We start from the raw sequence: 14,564 nt of genomic DNA, 5'->3' as shown, positions 1-14,564 counted from the left end.
CTCGGTTTTTGTCTTTTTGTCTAACTTTCCAGTGTCAGTATGTCTGGGTGCATTATACCAGAAATGACTCCAATAGCTTCATGGGATACAGAGCGAAATGCGCTTCCGACTCAGCGCTCAGGCGAAACAGAGATTTTAAAAATCTTGGCTTATGTTTCGTATTTTAATGCTTGCCCCAACACAGGTGCCGCATGCATCACAATGGACTGGGTAACTTTTGCCAGTAGTAGCTTTCTGTTCTGACTTCGCCCGCCTATGTTAGCCATTATTTGAGATAGCAACGTATTTCCCCGTGCTGCTTTCTCACAAGGTTTTTCAATTAGCGCTTTGAAATTGAAGCGTGCATCTATCATGAATCCCAAGTATTTCTCAGTTTTTTTGCTGGTTGTGATCAAAACTGCTATAGTTTTTTGGCCTACAAGCTGAAGGCCGGATTGTTGTTGGTAGCAAGATTCTGCGGAAGATTCTTAGGCTTTTGCTCGTTGGCGACGGCGAGCATCGCAGGCGAGGGAATAATGAGCTGTATGACCTAGCGCAACAAATATAGATCCAGCGCCTTCGTTGAGTGGGTCATGTCGTCCGAATGGATACAAACGCTCCGGCTCTGAAAGTGTTCGATGCGGTACCAGCTGGTTTCAGTAGAGGAAAAGAAAGGCCTCCTCAATATTCCAAGGCTGGAATATTCTTTCTTCCATCCGTCTTGTTCCATCAATAGCATTTTTCGCTATTAATATAAGCGTTTAAATTGCATCCTTTAGTGGAGGGTCCCCTGCGGAAACCATATTGGTTGTCAGACAAACCTTCTGGCCATTAAGCTGCTGCTCCAAGCGATCAGCAATTAATAGTACTAAGATTTTGCCCATCGTATCAATCATACAAATTGGTCGATATAAGCTTGGTTGACCCGGCGTCTTATTAGGTTTCGGTGAAAGGATAAATCGTTGCTGTTACGAAATTTTTGGGAAAACGCCATCTCGAAAACACTTTTGATACGTCTCCGTGTAGGGTTTTGGGTCTTCTTTCAAGTTGAAGAGCTCCGTTAGGGATTCCATCTAGTTTTGGATCTTTAACGTTTCCCAAACGACCCAAGGCTAACTTTACCTACATTTCCGTGGCTGTGGGTACATCTAAAATAATAATGAAAGATGCGTCTGCTGTTAGTCGGTATTCTCGCGCATTTTCTTTTCTTGGGAAAAGACTTTCCAAAACATTTTTTAAGAGTTGCGCTTGTCCTTAGCATCCACAAAGTTTAGACACCACCAGCTTATACGCTCCTCCTCGCGGATTTTCGTGAACTAAGGGTTTTCCAATAACAGATGCTATTTTGAATACCTCGCTATTTCGGTAGATGTCACTTTTGAAGCTGTCAAGTTTTGATATTAGACAAGTAGAAACTACGCCATAATAAAAATGGAACGATACACGCTTAAACAATGCATTAAAATTATTAAAATTCACTATGAAAATGGTGAAAATTTGGCAGAGATGGTTCGTAAAATTTTGGGTCATCTTGAAGCACATTGTCGGACCGCAATACAGAAATTGGTGAAAAAATTCGAGCCGTTGGGACAAGTTTGTGATGTGAAGAATAAAACACGAGCACGTCGCTCAAGAACAGCCGAAAATATTGCTGTTGTAGCCGAAAGTGTAGAAGAAATCCCAGGTTTGTCCAATCCTCATCGTTCTTTGGAATAAGGCATTCCTCAAACGCCATTACACCGATTTGGGTCTTAAGTCTTATAGAGTTCAGTTAACGCAATAACTCAAGCCGGCCGATCATCAACAACGCCGTGTCTTTGCTGATTGGGTCGTTGAAATGCATGGAAATGATCCGAAATTCCATCGAAAAATCATCTTGAGTGATGAGTCCCATTTCCACCTCGGTGGCTTCGTCAACAAGCAAAATTGTCGGATCTGGGGCTCAGAAAATCCAAGAGTTATTGTTGAAAAGCCCTTCTATCCTCAACATGTGACTGTTTGGTGCGTTTTATGGTCCGGCGGAGTCATTGGACTTTACATTTTTCGAAAATGAAGCTGGAGCAAAAGTTACGGTGAATGGATTGCGCTATCGAGAGATGATTAACTATTTTTTACGGCCGGAATTGGATGGTATTGATCTGGACAACGTCTTTTTTAAACAAGACATCGCTACGTGCCACACAAACAACGAAACCATAGATCTTTTACGGGAATAATACTTCTTATTTGAAAATCCTTTAGCTTTTTTTAATCGCATTTCTGAGCCTCTTGCGGTTTTTTTGTTGAAAATTTCCCATAAATCTACATTTTCAACTGTTCATCTGCTTCTTTGATATTATCGTCTAGCTTTGTGGCAGGCACCTTTGAGTTCAGCTATATCGCTGTTGCCCCAGTATGCCGGTTTCCGGTATGTGTATTTTTTTCTGACCATTGCAGCATCAAGGCTTTGGTCAGGCGTCGTTTGTGCTCGTTTGCCTCGTCTGTGCTAGTTGGGTGAGCGTTTAATATAAGCTTAAAAATCTCTTCGCCCATGGATTCGATCATCCACCCTTTTGTCTGGGCTTTTCTAAAGCGCTTGTTCTTTCCTTGACTGTGTTTCGGATTTTTTACGTACACTCGAAGACAGAAGATTCATTTGTGTGTGCGCATTTGTCATTAACACCAAAACTTCGCTCTATGGACTGATATTCTCTTTTAGAGAAGGTTGCTTTTAATATTCTCTCTAGAGTTCTTCGTCATACGGAATCCTTTGAAATCTCTTTTACTAGAAGTAGTTCTGATGTCAGCGCCCTTATCTAGAACCTGTGTTGAACTAAAATTGGTTTTCAATGCTTTAGATTTTGATTTCACGCAATCAAGTCCTACTTTAGTTAAATATTTGGGAATGTTTTTTACTGCGTCACATCGTTCGTGCTTTATCTTAGCTCAGGTATTTAATAGTTGCCCTAATCTTAAGATTGGTCCACATTTAGATTAATGTTAGCTGAGTCGTCTGTAAAAATATTTTGTACTAATAGACTTGAAAAAAATGTAAAAACAGATTCACTCTGGTCTGTGAGGTTCTTGTAATCAAAGACTTAAATAAATAAATAAATAAGGTTCGATGATGCCGGCAGTTCAAAATCCACTCCAATCAGTGACTTTTTCGGAGTATAGCATGACCTGTTGAATCTCCTTCGAACTTTCGTTGCTTCAGTTCAGTTAATTTTATTCGTTAACGAAGCCCCTTAACGAAAACGGACCCTCATCACTTACGACAATTTTCTTGCTGAGGAAATGTTTGGCGAACGCAGCATTAATTTTGATGATCAATTTTAATAATTTTAAAACAGTGTTGAATCGTGTTGCGTTTCATGGTTAAATTTCTAAAGTGAGGACAAAAAAAAAATTACCGGCCATGTTTTGCCGCCGGTGAAGTGCAATTATGAGAAATTTGTTGTTCAAATGTTGCAAGACATTTTTGTTGGTACACAGATTTCTTATCAGCAAAATTGTAGCATAAATGTAAAGGACGTCAAATGGAAAGAATTCAAAAATGAAATAAAGTAAATAATTAATGGAAAAGCGGAAAGGGGAAATACAAATTTTGTATGCATTAATAAAGCAAAAAGGTGAATAACGCTTGAAAATAATGTAAAGCAAAAAAGCAGCAGCCTCGGTTGCAAACCACTAATTACTATTACAAAATTGTTAAATTCCAAAAAACAGAAGTGCAAAAAAAAGTGAACAAAACGCAAACAACATCGACAACTGAAAATCGACAGTAGCAAATAACAGAAGCCCAAGAAGTATGGGAAATACGATCAGCAACAACAAGAAAAACAACAACAATAAACACAACACCAACAACAATAACAACCACAACATCAGCAACAATTTGTGCAACAGAGCAGAGACGCTTCAAAGCTGAGTTGCTTCCTTGCCGTCGGCAATTTAGCGTTGCTGCTGCTTCGCTGAGTGCGGGCGACAGCCAGCCAAGAAGGTAGTCGACCACAGCGCGCTGCTTGTATTTGAATGCGTCGATTGAATGTGCAAATGTGTGTAGATGCAGACTTTGCGGACTGTGAATATGTTAAAACGGAGGCATGCAAAGAAAAATTAAATAAAAAGATAATCGAAAAGAAAACGCAAGGAAATAAAATGTGAAAAATATGGTTAATAATAAAAATTATGAAAAATAAGAGACGAAAAACAAAAGACAACAGTTTCGTTGCTGTTTGTGCCCGTAAAAAAAGAAAACTCGCTACAAGACACGAACAACTTCAATTTGCACTGCAATGCTAACTGAGGATTTTATTTCGCTGCCAACTGAGCTGAGTGAAAAATAAAAAAAAATAAGTAGCTGAGCGTCGAAGGAGCCACACACACATTCACATTTAAGCTCACGAGCGCCAACACAACCACGAAATCACATTTCCCCTCTCATACAGCAACACTTACCCACACACACACATTTCTTTGCCACTTTCTCTGCCCCTCCACTTGCTTTGTTGCGTTTGTGTGTGTGCGCGAATTCTCGCTCATCTGCTTATCGCTCCGTCTCTTTCGCAGTTAAATTTGTATTTGTATTTGTCATTTGCCATTTGCCGTTTTCATTTCAATTTCATTTCCACTTCATTGTTTCGTTACCGATGCGTTCCTGCGCCAACACACACAAGAAGCTATAGATGAATTTCACCCACTGCTGCGCTCTCTCTCTTTGAATTTCAATCGTTTCGCTGGCAATCTGAATTGGCAAAGCTCCGCCCATTGTAGTGTTTCATATGCCGCTACGTTTTATTTACCTCGCTTCGAGTTTTCATGGGTGTGTGTGTGTGTGTGCTTATTTATGCGTTACTCTTTCGGAAGCAGCATTTGCGTGTGTGTGTGTGTGGTTGCATTTCTGGCATTGCTAGTAAATAAATACGAGCGCAATTTTGTTGAATTCATTTTGGATTTAGGATTCTATTTTATTTTATTTTTCTGAATATCTGCTACAATAAATTTCTGCTGTTTTTCTTGTTATTGTTGCGTTTGTTACTTTTGCAGTTTTTACACATGCATGTGTGTGTATGTGTATATTTGTATGTTCTGCGATATTTGCTTTGTTTTCCTATTGCGTTGCTATTTTGGCACATGAAAAGCTATGCAAAAAGCCTTGTGTACCCATACATGTGTGCGTGTGTGTGTGCATATCTCTAAATGTGTTCTGTGCCATTAAAATTAAGATTTTCGCAGTTCATTGATGCAAGAAAATTCTATGTACGTACATTTGTATACTCAAAGAACATTTATTTTTCAGTTCTCGTTATTTTGATATAACCTGGCAGCGAGCAGATGTATTGAAGTTTGCATGAATTGAAATTAGTGCATTCAAATATGGACGTGTGGGTCTATGCAATGTATGTGAATGAACTAAGAAAATGGCGTCGTTTTTAGAAAATTTCATTGTTTTCCTGAAATCGTTAACTTTGCATGAATTTGTATGAAATGTCTACATTTTTTTTTTCGCAATAAGGGAGTATGCACGCTCAAGCGAAAATTTATAGCTACACACGCACATATCACAAAGTGCTCTAACTTAATTTATTTTCATATCTTTCGTTCAATAATAATTTTTAAGGCTACTCCTGGCGACCTCCGAGCGCTCCGCTTAAAGTGTCGTAATACAGTGAGGGCGGTATAAGTTTGAGTCTAAATCATCTAAAGTAAAGAAATTTAAAACAAGTCAAATAACCCAAAATTTAAAAGAATAATTGAGTAATGAATGAGTTTGTGCGTGACTGTTATTCGATGGGCTTGCATTCTAAATGCACTGACATGAAGCATCAAATCATAGATATAACCGGTGAATGTATTTCTGTCAATAGAAGGGCTTCTCACACTTTTTTTTATTTATTGTATTACTAGCAGACCCGACAGACTTCGTTCTGTCAAATAGATTTTAAATGTGGCAATTTATATTTTGACCTTAAGACGTTTTTACTCTGCTGACCCCCACACACCGCCCTATCATCATGGTGACGGTTCTGTTCAGGAGAATTAAAGAAAAGGGTCAGCTTGGGTGACCTAAGTATCTTCGCTTCCACGAACTTTTGCCACCCTTTTGGGACGCCCTAAAATCCCCGACTGGGATGTCTTCCAGAGGGCTTCAAACTAAGAGGGGAACTTAAGGTTGAAACCTGATTGAAAAATAATCTAAAGGAATAGTAGGAATCTAAAGGTGACACATATTTATAAAGTGAAGACGCATTATATCCTCCAACGCGAACATGCACACACACGAACGCGCAATATTTGTATGGAAAAAAGAAAATGGCCATTTTAGGGTTTTCCCGGAAATTATTCGAATTTTTCTCGCCGTACAAACCATCCTTGGACTTCAAGGAACATTTAAAAATAATAATTGTTAAGATTGGTCCATGCGTTGTTGAGTTATGCGCTTACCAACACATTTTGCGATTAATTTTTATATATTTTTTACAATATTATTATTATTTTATTTCTTTTAATTAATTTTTTTTTTTTTTTTTAATTTTTTAAGACAGCAATCCAAGTGTGGATCTAAGACATTAGGACAAATAAATATGATACTTGAGCTAAGAAAAAACACTAGTAATGTGGCGCAGAGAAAAAAATCCCCAAATATTTAGCTAAAGTAGGACTTGATTGCGTGAAATCAAAATCTAAAACATTGAAAACCAATTTAATTTCAACACAGGAGCTAGATGAGGGCGTTGACACCATAACTAACTATTTGTCATTTACCTTGACGCCAGGCTCCATGAAAGTGATTGAAGAGCGCCCATCTGAGATTACAGCGACCCAAGCCATTACTTGTCGCGGGTGCTGGCTCCTTGTGGCCAATCGATGACTCGAATTCTCGTATGAACGGTCGGCCAAATAAACTCTATCGTTTTGGGAGTTTACGAATTGCTCAATTTGAAGAATTGGCTCGTCAGAAAACACAATGTTCGGAAATTTACTGCTTTCGGCCAACCGAAGCAACTCCTTCGCTCTCTCATCATTTTTCAGTATGCGGCGGATGCGACGGTCAGATATTTTCAGTTCATTCGGGGATGCCCGTGCATCAGCTGCGCGAGCGGTTTGAAGTTGCCGGATCCTGTAAAAAATCGAGCAAGATGAGATAACTTCAAATATTTTCCTTAAAATGTGTGCAAAAATCTAATAATCCCATCCACATTACCGAATTATAAAAGAAACTAATTTAAATAAAAAAGTTAATTTTAATAAAAAAAAGTTAATTTTAATTAAAAAAATAATAATTTGAATACAAAAAAAATTTAAGTTTGTGTAAAGTAAGAATTCAATCCATAAATTACGATGCATTTGTAAATTATGTAATTTATTTAAATTTAATTATGTCGGATATTTTCGCCCATCTGTCGCTTTTGACTCAAATTGAAGAAATTCGTTCATTATTACCGGTTTCTGTTGGTATTTTCCTTGTCCAAAGGTAACGTTTAAATTTTACTGCACGCCTTGTGATAGCATCATGAGTAGGAAAATGTTGTTCTAGTTGAACTTGGTTTGTGCTAAAATGTGCTTACTGCATCATTTCAAGGAAGATGTGTAAGTTTTACAAGATTTTTTTTATTCCAAGATATTGTTTTTGTGATTATGGCAAGAACGAAAATTTCGTCTGAAAAATGTAATATTGGCACTTGAAGAATTTGATCTCTGCGCGTGACCTAAACACTTTTGAGTTAGATGCTCTGTATTTTCAAGTTGCTCTTAATATCTTGGCCAACTGGAGTTAAGTCAATAAATTATCTCTTAATTTCAAGAAATGTTTTCACATGACTATCTCTGAAAATCCTCAGGTCTCATTAAGTCAACGAATTCCCTTTTTGGTGTCAGCCTTGCTACGTTCAATAATTTGAGGATCTCGAAGTCATATGTGACTCGGAGTTTACCTTTGTGAAGCACATTAATTTAATTTCTCACAAAGCCAACTCGAATCTAGCTTTTCTTTGCCACTAATGGCAGAGACTTTTAGTATTTATGCGTAGAATATTTTCACAATGATTGATCATAAGAATAGCTTACATAATTAAGTCCTAGCTTACAAAAAATTAACAACAAAACTAAAATTGAAACTACAATTAGTTGTTAAAAAAGTTGACGTTGTAGAAGCTATTAATGGAAAGATAAAAAATAGTAGTAGTAGTAGAGGTAGGGATTGATTGGAGTTAAATAATGAGAAGTTATTTTAGTACTTCTACACTCAGCAACATTCGGCAAAGTAACGAAGCAATTCATTTCTGAAACGCAAGTTTTCTTTAACACATCTAATTTTTGGGGGTAAATTATTCGGACAAAGACGGATAGAGAACACAAAGTACTCTGTTCTGTCGCCAAAAAATTGTATTACATAGGAACGAAGCAAACGGAAATATTTTGAAAACATGAGTCCAACTTTGAGATATGTGGATTCCTGAGTAGTAAAGAGCTTCTGAAGTAACATTAAGCATTTAAATTCAAGGAAATCATCAATGCAATTTATGTGGTTACTCCGTGCCCAAGCTCTACCCGAAGGGGACCCGGTGGTCAAGAAATTTCAAAAAATCGAGTTTTTTTCTGTATTTCAAAAGTATAGTATCTTAAGAATATACTGTGAAACTTTCATGCGGAAATTCCAAATATTACAGCTTCTACAGCCCATTAACTAGGTAGAGAGCGGTCCGCGCGCTGCTGTACCTCAAACTCATTTATCTCGAAACGACTTTTTTCGGCCTCGTGTTGTCAAAAAAAAAATATTCAACCGAATCGGCTGCAATTTTAAATGTTGTTCACAACATCAATGGCTGTCGTCTTTACTAGAATCAATTTATTATTTCAATTAAAAAACAATAAATAATTGGCGCGTACACTTCTGTTAGGTGTTTGGCCGAGCTCCTCCTCCTATGTGTTGTGTGCGTCTTGATGTTGTTCCACAAATGGATGGAGGGACCTACAGTTTCAAGCCGACTCCGAATGGCAGATATTTTTATGAGGAGCTTTTTCATGGCAGAAATACACTCGGAGGTTTGCCATTGCCTGCCGAGGGGCGACCGCTATTAGAAAAATGTTTTTATTAATTTTGCTTTCACCGAGATTCGAACCAACGACCTCTCTGTGAATTCCGAATGGTAATCACGCACCAACCCATTCGGCTACGGCGGCCGATTATTTCAATTACTTCGTTTTTTTATTAAAAAGCTTTATTTTTTTTTATATTCTAGTAGCGGGACATAGCTACAGTCATAGAGATTAAACATTTTTTGTGGTCTTGTGTTTTAGATAAATACAAGATCGAAAATGGACAACACCATCCAGGTCTAATTTTTCGCGGAGTTGACTTCAGCGCCATTTTTTAAATTATTAATATACAATTTTTTTGTTTAATTTTTGTATGTAAAAGAAGTTAAATTAAAAACCTAAAAAAATTAAATATCGTTCTTCATTTATTTTATTGTAAACAAAATTCCTGAAAATACCCTAAATTTTCGAGCTCTAGACCAACGGGACCCTTAAATGTAACCCTTAAATTTGTAAAAATGTCCACGTATTTAATCATACGTGGGTTATAATGGTGTATTTAGCTTAAGATATGTCTTGTAAAGGGTGGTTAAGTTTTAAGGGCCGGTGTTGATTTTGAATAAAATACAATTTTTTTAGAAAATTATTGTCATATCTCTTTATTATGATAATACTGGTATGGTTCAATTACGTATGGAACAAAATATGGGCCAAATGGCCTCGGCCTCTCACCTCCATCCGATGGTCCAAATTTTCGATGACGCAGAGGCATAATTGAGGTTCTATGCCGTTAATGTGCCGTATTATCTCATCCTTTAGCTCTTGAATTGTTGCTGGCTTATCCACGTACACCTTTTTTTCAAATAATCCCAAAGAAAGGAGTCCAACGGTGTCGTTGACGTTTAGGTGTGGTTCACATTCAACATCGGCCCTTGAAATTTAACCACCCTTTATATAGCGAGGCATTGCGATTTATAAAGACAAAGGATTAATCCGTTCTCAGAAGCCCAAACGCCAATAAGCCTCAACTCACATTTCAAATTGCCAATGCAAATATAAATGCAGTTAAGGGGACAACTAACATATAACTGAACATCATCGGCATATGCAAGACAAACAAAAGAGGGCCAAGAATATAACGTTGAGGAACACTCCTGGTTGGACCACAAGTTGGATATGATCTTACCGGCACCAAGCAGTAATCGGTCATTAAGATGTATTTCTACAAGAGTTAGAGACGAAGTCGAAAAATTAATTAAGTTTTTTAGTTTCACGCTTACAAGTTCGTGGTCTACATGCTTTGGAATGGTCGAGTAAAGTAAGAATAGTCACACGCTTTTGGTCAATTTTTAGTCTTATCTCTACTAGGTATACTATTCGTAGAAGGTATAGACAAATTTTATTTAACTCTTTAGTGCGATCAAAATTGCAATATGTTTCTTTAATCTGAAGTCCAAACTACTCAACTTATTCGTAGTGAGTTGAAAGAGTCTAGCGAGGTTTTATGCGTTTTACTATTAAATCAATTAACCTCTTTGATGCTTTGACATCGTATACATGGTGGCCGGTGTTTGCTTTTAGGGATGAAATAACTTGAACCGAGAATTAATGGCCGCTGTTGGCTGTTTATGATATCATTGCTGGCCTTAGTGATTGCGCGGAACTACTTGAGGTGATAAGTGCCAATGTTAGACGGCATGCGCAGTCTTCGCTCAGCGTCCATTTCATCTCAATCGAATTAAAGCTGATAGTTAATCGCTCATTTGACGCCATTACACGAGTTCTCATTGAATTCGATAGAATATTTAGTAGCCTTTATATAGATTTGGCTTTCCCGAGATCTCGTTTTGGCCAAAGCCAATCAGTATAGACTTTGTCGTATATTCTTCATTAAGTCAAATTTGTGATTCTAGTCCTTAAATTTCTATATAATCACAGACTCAATAAACGAAATAAAAATAGTAATAAAATAAACAACAACAATTGCTCAGCCGATATCCTATGCATTTGTACAGATTACACCCTTTAAATCGGAAACAAAAACGTTTAATGCCTTCGTTACTTAATACCAAAATTATTGATCTCCTTTGCAACTATTACGAGCATAAAATCTCGAGCGCATAAAAGGAAAAGAAGGGAAAAACAATGTCACTTAATGGCTTCTCATCACGTCGTTTTTTTTGTTGGACTAAAATTGAAAATCCCTAGAACTTCCATCATTGCAATGGCTGTCATTTAATGACATCTGAAAGGGAACACAAACAAAACACGAAAAAAAGGTGGAAAAAAACCAATTCAGCAAAAGAACCACATCAACTAAAACAACCATTATAGTAATTTCGCAAGTAGTAAAATGTTGCAGGAATAGAAAAACTACCAAAAGGGCGTGGCCGCGCATTGAAGTTGTACCCGAGCGAAATGCAGCAGCATTTTCGTTGTTTGTTGCTTTTAGTGGTGCGGCATTTTTGTTGCTTTCTAGGGCAAAATGAAAATCCCGCTGGCAGACATCCTGCCAAGTGAAATTTCGCAACGAAAAACAAAAAGTGAACGGCGGAGTGAGCGGAGCAAGGTGAAGAACAAAATAAAAAAACAGAACAAAAAGAAAATGAGTTGAATAAAAGCGCGCAGTGAGTGACTATGTAGCAACAACAAAGACAACAATAGCAAAGGCAACAACGAAAAATTCGCAAAGAAAATTAAACGTAGCGAAGAGTGTGCAATAAAATAAAACCTTGGGTTTTGTGATGGCGGCAAAGAAGGATGCAACGGGGATTAAACGCAACAAAACTGCAGAGCAGAAAAGAAAATTGCATTTTGCAGCTGCTGTTGTCGAATTCAGACGAAAAATCCACGAAGGCGGCGGCTGATTTATGTGTAGATATGTAGATATGTGCGAGCACAAGCTTTTGGGTCCGCCGCGCTGGGTGGAAAAGATACAAAGGATGTTGGTTGTGGGTGTGATTGGGAAGGATAGGAAAGATAGAGCACAGAAAGTTTTGCAACTTTCTATAGCAACGAAAGATATGCGACTGAAATGCATAAAAGTACCAATGCAGCTGCACACGGACACATACATACTTGCAGGTGGTCGTGTAGGGATAGGCGTTAGTTCGGGGAGATGGTATAAGCGCAAGGTGATGCCAGACATTTGAGGTCACACGGCAGATCTATTCAAGTCATGCGTTGAGAAGTTGTAAAAAAAAACCTTATGGTATCTTGGTGATATATTTTTAATACTAATTTTAAGGTTACAAAATATTGTCGAATTTATCGATTTATCGAACTTATTATTGTTTCGAGAGGCTGAATGGGCACAAAAAATTGGACACAAGAAAATGTTTTTACAACTTAACGAATGAAGAAGAAATTAGTTCTCAATTTTCCGGAGTAAAATCAATACTTCTATTGAAAAGTAAATAAAACGACTTTTAATTATTCAAACTTTTTGTATCCTCTTCAAAGTGGGCCCTTTCCGAATTGTCAACAGAATAATCCACACATTTGTCTCTATGGCATTTTCTGCATACGACCACAGTGCTCGCTGCGAAATATTTGCTATAGGGTGTCCATCCACAGGGTCCTCTAAGGCACTCTAAGTGTAACCAACTTCGGATCGCTCGCGCAGACCAGAGTATTGTTTACGAGCGCCCGGAAGCATTTTGCCGAGAGTAAACGCGAAAAAAGAAAATCAGTAATGGAGCTCGAACGTAATGGTGTCGATGCATTACATTTGGCTGGAAAATCACAACCAGCGATTGTTCGTGAGCTTGAGCACCTTAAAGTAAATAAAGCTTTTGTTTATCGCACCATTACTCGTTACAATGATACTGATAGCAACGCGAAACGTCATGGAGGTGGTCTTCAAAAGACTGCAACGTCACGTGAAATGGTTCAAAAAGTGTAGTAGTGACTTGAACGAAATCCCCGACAAAGTGTCAATCAAATGGCGAAAGAATTGAAAATATCTGGCCGTCGCATCCGCCGCATACTGAAAATTATCTCAAAGTCCAGCCTTACAAGATCCAAAAGGCGCATGATCTCACACCAAAGCAGCTTGGGCATTTTGATGGCAGACCATGGACGTTTCGGCAGGACTCAGCACCGTCTCACAAGGCTTGAGTGAACCAAGAATGACTAAAAACAACGTTCCGAACTTCATAAAGTCCCCACAATGGCTCTCAAATTCACCAGACGCGAAACCGATAGATTATTCCCTTTGAGCCATTTTAGAGAGCAAAGTCCGACCTAAAAGATTCACTAGTCTCGAGGTGCTGAATAAAGCTATTGTCCGCGAGCGGGCCAAAACACCTGCAAGTCACATTCGAGCAGCTTGCGATTCGTTTCTGGACCGTCTCAAGGCCATAGTCAAGGAAACGGGTGGTCTTATCGAGAAAAAGTAAATTGATTCTTAATTTTGTATTATTTTCACACATTTTTTACTTTGAATTGAATAAAAGTAAATTTCCAAACTAAATGTATGCCCTTTTTAATTGGTTACACTTCGAGTGCCGGACCCTGTAAGAAAGTACATTCCAGCACTTCTGAGCCAGTTCTGTTGGGAGCTATTGCAGAATTAGCCTTTATTTTCACATGCAGCTTAGAGAACTAAAGTCCGACAACGCTTACGATTCATTTCATAGTAATAATATCAGCTTTAGAACCAAGTCCTTGGCCTACCCTATAGGGGCGTAAGTATTTGTATGTTTATATGTACGTACGATTAGCATTGAGTCCTTTACAGGCAAGTCAAAATGAAACCAAGTTACATAACTTAACGACAAGGAAAATATTCAAATTCTCAGCATTGATTTTCCCTGTGCGAATGTGTTGTTGTACTTCTTGCAACTTTGCACATAGTGTATATGTATAGGTAAGTATATGGAGCCATATTTCAGCAATTTCTGTATGTAGGCGCTGGAAAGAGTCATTTCCCGGAACTTGCGCCCACACAAAGTTGGAAAATTGCCAGGCGACGGCGACGGCGACAGCGACGGTGAACCGCTTCCTTTAGAATTGTCTTTCGTCTCCTGACTTTACTCAGCTGACTTTGGCATTGAGTTACAGGCGCGTAAAAAGCGCAATCACCAGCTTAGCTTTCAGCTTTACAATTCGTGCGGCGCAAACTTTTTCATTTTCTCTAACTCTTCATTGCTGCAAATAAGGAAATTACTCGCGTTGCGCTGCAACTTCCAGTAAGTTGTAAATGTTGTGAAAATTCAAAATTACAGAGTGTTGCAATTTCTGGAATATGTCGTTAAGTTTGCTGCTATGATGCCGCTGAAGAGACGCGAAAGTATTTTGATTTAGTTTGATTAGGTGGAAATTATTAGGAAGCCTTTGCGTCACATGACAGATTGCGCCTGTTTATGGAAAAATGCAAGCATCGTTAGTTTGATAAAAGTAATGCTTCTATCATTTTGAGTCGTTGCTCTTACTAACTAAGTTAGCCGACTCATGCAGGAGTGCTTGGCTAACTTCACCTGACAACTCCGCCACCACGTTTCGTATGAAATCGGATCATAAGCACTAGCCACCGAAGCTGCTGGATCTTAATGCTTTGAACT

Source organism: Anastrepha ludens, chromosome 5, assembly GCF_028408465.1.
Source record: "Anastrepha ludens isolate Willacy chromosome 5, idAnaLude1.1, whole genome shotgun sequence".
Classification (NCBI taxonomy): domain Eukaryota; kingdom Metazoa; phylum Arthropoda; class Insecta; order Diptera; family Tephritidae; genus Anastrepha; species Anastrepha ludens.
Note: the sequence above shows the minus strand (reverse complement) of the source record.